Raw genomic sequence first — 5,402 nt, forward strand, 5'->3', positions numbered from 1 at the left:
GGGTAAATAACCGCTGTAACAAGTAAAACTAGTTTGTTTTTAGCGTTCACTGACAGAGCTACAGCAGCAAACACTGTACACAGGAGCAGGAAGTAAACCGGAAATGACTCAGTACTAATCGGAAGATAAGAGATTAGACTATCTATTATTACACACTAGGGAAATTTGCTTGTTACAGCAGCTCAGAAACACAAACAGGGAAAATGGTGATGGATAAGAAATTACACCATTGAATAAAAATCTATTAAAGTATTGCTTTGAAAGTAAGAATTGCTCAAGATTTCAGTATAAAGTACACAGTGAATGTATGAATATCCTAGTGTGTAATAAATGGACTGCACTTATATAGCACCTTTCTAGTCTTTCGACCACTCAATGCACTTACACTACATGTCACATTCACCCATTCACACCCATGGCCTAGCATCGGGATCAATTTGGGGAATCCAACATGCAGTGGGAGGAGCTGGGAATCGAACCCCTAACCCCTTCTGATTAGTGGACAGCCCGCTCTACCTCATTTTACCTCTCTCTCTCTCTCAATGTGTAAAATCAGTGGAGTGGCCCTTTAATGACAAATTGGATGATTGGTAAACCTGGAGGTGTACTATACCGTACTTTATGATCGCTTCAGAAGTTTTTTCCGTACCTCTTGTTTACCATGCTGGTAAGTCTGAATGATTTATACTGCTCATAGTTTCCGTAAAATTAACTGAACGATTGAATTGCGAAGAATCTAACTAATCTAATGATGTGTAGCATGCCCATATTGACAAAATTTTGCACATTTATATTTGTATAGACAATCTAAACAGCTTAAAACTTGCTCAAGCAGGCGACCCAGTGGGCTTCTAAAATCCAGATCAGGACTCTATTGGAGAACTGCCTTTATTAGAAGTGTTACAGTATATATATAAATAACTGTATATATTGGTTTGTTTTATTTTCTTTATTTTATGTTATTCTAATATAAATGTAATTATATTTTTCTATATCCAACATTGGAGGATAATTGTGTTTATGCTCTCAACACATGGAAACAGAAACAATATACGTTATATACATCTACTATTTCTTGACTGGTATCCTGACCAGTGTTTTGTGGTTTATAATACCAATAAACACTCAGGAAACACATTTGTACATGCAACGTATAATACAGCACATACATACAATGTATAAGTTCCATTTATATTAAATTTTTTTCTGTGTGTGTCGTGTACTTTTATTTTCAATCAGCAGAGGGTGTTTATATCTTCACAAGCTCAGCAAGGATGTGACATGTGGTTTCTGCCTCCCTGCCTACGACAGTCAGAGCGTGTGCAGAGAGGACAAAAGAAAACATCCTGCTACGAAGGAAACAAAAAAAAGTGAACTGTGAGGAGACTGACGACAGACAAACATGGCTGAACAACATCTGTGTGTGTCACTCTGTGGGATGACAGGAACTTCTCACCATGGGAACTGTATGAGGGGAACACAGGGTTCCTGCAAGACTCAGAGAGAGCTGAACACACACACACACACACACACACACACACACACACATAGCTCTGTTTGTATATAAATATGCCTCATATCCTCCATTCTGTGGTAGAAACATGCAAATCATCCACAATTATACTTGAGGGAGTATGGGAGCTTTTTCTGAGTCTGTACAGTTCCTTCATGTAGGCATTGACTGAAATCAACTGTGAAATGCTTTGTTTACCTTATAAATGTGTTGTAGTGAATTTGTTAGCAAACATTCCACATTCAGCAAACACAGAGCATTCATTTGGATTTGTGTTTGAGTCTAGCTGATAAATATTCAATAAAAAGTCAATTATTATTTTAGCTCTGGGTTGGTCTCCAATTCCTTATTCTGCCTGCTGTTGCTGGAAATGAGGATGATGAGAGCCGAGTCTGGGCCGGAAAACCAAAACAGTGTGCAGTGAGTAGGTTGAACAACTGTGTGGAAATGCAGAGTTAGTTGATTAGTTCATCAGTATGTCACTATGTGTGGCACCTTTCCGTTTCTGTGTTGTTAATATAAAAATATTAGTACAGCTTTACTGTGTGACTGACTAAAAGTAAAATAAAAAGCCTTTTATATCAATGCTGTGATTTTCTGAGGCAGCCTTTCCAGGGTCCAGATTATGTACAAGCTGGTAGTCATGTGGACAGTTTGTGGTGTTGTGGGTATTTCATGGCAACACGTTTCTTTGGTAAATGGTAAATGGACCTGTACCTGTATAGCGCCTTTCTAGTCTTCCGACCCCTCAAAGCGCTTTTACACTACGTGCCACATTCACCCTTTCACACACATTCACACAGCAATGGCAAAGCCCATCGAACAGAAACAAACTCATTTATTCACGTTCACACACCGATGACATCGGCAGCAATTTGGGGTTCAGTATCTTGCTCAAGGATACTTTGACAAGCAGCAGGGAGAAGCCGGGGATTGGACCAACAACCCGCTCTACCTTCTTAGCCACAGCCGCCCATTATGATTATACATATAATGAAAACATACTATGATAATATGAATATTATACTACATTCTTCCAATAGATCTTATTAAATGTTACTCACTGGACGTTCAATCAAATGATTATTAGATATGATGAATGTCTCAGTAAGTGATCTGTTGATTAATAACCTATAAACTGCCTCTAAGGATTGCCATTACAATGAGGTCATTATGCAAACGATACACACACTGCGTTTTATCTCTAACATTGCATATTTATTATGTGTTGGCTTGAATTCTTGTCAAAGGAAAAAAAACATTAGAAGGCAGCACAATGGAAATGAAGTGCTTAAATCAGTCTTTTACAGAGATTAGCCATACAGTGACCTGCTCATTAACATGTTTGCTCTCTGAAAATAGCTAAATCTGCATTAAGGAGAAGAAACACTAAGGAACTGTACATGAGTATGCAGACAGTGGCCTTTTGGGGATTAATGCAGAATTGTTGAATGCACTGCTCAGATGTCAGAAATGTTTTCCACTGAATGATATGTGAGCTTGCATCTCGTCTGTGAGCTTCCTCTTCTACATCTACATACTTCCTGCCATTGATGTGTGTCTCCAGCCTTGCTTTGACTCAGCGAGCATCATTTGACAGTGTTGCGTCAGCAGCCCTCTATCAGCTCAGTCTTTTACTATCTATTGGTTTTGAATCATTCTGCTGCTGCACCTCTGGCTACGTAAAACTCAATAAAGGCCTCTGGGCGGCTCAGCTCGGGGTTCTGAAGCTTTTGCAGCCAAGGTCCTCCACATCCCTCCAATGTGTGTCCAGCCTTGCAGCTGCTGTTCACCTCACTGAGAGTTGACTCACTACATCAATGCGGGAGAAAATCTCCAACTCAGAAACACAGTGTTGAATCGTCGCAACATATTTGCCGCAAAGTAAACACCTGTGCCTCACGGCAGTGAAGCTATTCATAGATTAAACACTCTGTATGTAAAAGGCAAGTCATGCATGGGCATTACTCATCACATTAAAGGAGCAGACTTTTTTAGATTTATACGTGAAGACTGCAGGTTCTAAGATGCCCTTAACTTACACATCCACTGACAAAAACCACATGAAGTTGGAAATCCAAGTTTATAGAAATGCATCCAGATCTGTGTATCATATCATATCATATCATATCATATCATATCATATCATATAAAAAATACAAATAAATTAATAAATAAAATCTGTCAAAGTTCCATGTCTGTAATCTTCTAGATACAGACACTATCTGCCCATATCCATATTCCAGTGATCTGTGCTTTATAAATCTTAAATTAACATAAAATGTACAGCACCTTAGCGATGCCTTAATGATTAGCAAATACTTTCTTTTGCTGGTGCTATGATGTTGCTCGACCTTTCAGTGAGGTGCTCTGAAATTTTAGGCTTTAATGTGACAGTCGCCATAGATTAACTTCTGCTGCAACTTCCCTGACACACATAGGTCTACACTTGCGCACATATTCAGTACCTGGAGTTCCACAACAGTTATGATGTTATTAGAGTTAAATACAAGTCAAAATAGGTCAGCTCTATGGATGGAAGGTTCACATGCCTGCCACGGACAGTGCTCGCACACACAAAGTTCACATTTCAGCTTCAGATTTTAAGGTCACAAACTCACGCTGCCAGTTACACACATCTCCACTAATGAATCAACAGCACTCAGTACCACAGACCTAATATTATATGAATAAACACTGCAGAGAGATAACTGTGAGATAACTTGTGCATCATCCTCCAGATGCATGCACTCCGGCTAACAGGAAGTGGAAGTAAGGTCAGAAGTTAAATGTGTGCTGCACCCATTGACCCAATCAGATCAACAGATCAACACAGCATGTGTTTTTACATCTAAAAAAAGATTGGTTTGTTTTATTCATGTATTTATTCATTTTTCAATTTATGAATTTGTTGGGGGTTCTGTGCTATGGCAATCCTAGGGGTTAGTCTTTGGACACTGTTTTTTCCTAAAATTATAGAAAATTCCCTAATTAAGCAATACAAAGTTGCACACATGCAGTAAAAGAAAAAATCATATGGAAAACATTTAATAATGTTAATAATAGTTTTCCTAATTTTCCAAAAATCCTGACAATTAAAAGATTTTTTATGTGATCTAAAGTTGCACTGTTACAGATACTAATAGTATGTCTGTACCAAATTTCAAGACTTTAGACCAATCAGAACAAATATTATGGTATTTTTCCTTATCGTACTAAATATAGTCTTCGGGCGCAAATTGGTTAACAGTGTTATGAGTCTGTGTTTAATTTGCGTACAGTATATCTGATGCACCAACCAGCACTTATTTTAGTGAGAACTCTTCTGAAAGGGTTAGTCTCTCATGTTTGAGAGAATACAGTTTATCTTTGTGGATCATATTGATCCCAAAATGACTGTCAACATATGACACACTTTATATTGTGTTTCTGTTTGTGTATATAACTAATTACTAATTGCTCACGTTACTTGTAATTAAGTCTTTTGTTGTTTTTGTTTCTTTTCAAGCCTATCATTTTACTTGAATTTAAGTATGTAAAACACTGTGTAATCTAATTTGCTTCTGTTAAAACCATAATTCCCAATTTGATTAACATCCAAAGCCTTCATCTTGATTTTTTGTAGCCAGTCGCCAGGAACACACAGAAGTGCTGTGAAGCACTGCCCCGAGGCCCCGCCCATGTTGACCAATTGGGCTGAAGAGACAGAGCCCACCGGGCCAATAAAATCCTTGACATAAAAATGCTGCAGCAGACACAAGTTTGAAGAGGTGACCACATTGACAAACTAATGCATTCATACACTTTCACACACGGATGCTCGGCATCGGGAGCAATTCGGGGTTCAGTATCTTGCTCAAGGATACTTCGACATGTGGCACAAGGAGCC

This window comes from Morone saxatilis, unplaced genomic scaffold (genome assembly GCF_004916995.1).
Source record: "Morone saxatilis isolate NCDOM2014 unplaced genomic scaffold, NCSU_SB_2.0 Contig8, whole genome shotgun sequence".
NCBI classification, from domain to species: domain Eukaryota; kingdom Metazoa; phylum Chordata; class Actinopteri; family Moronidae; genus Morone; species Morone saxatilis.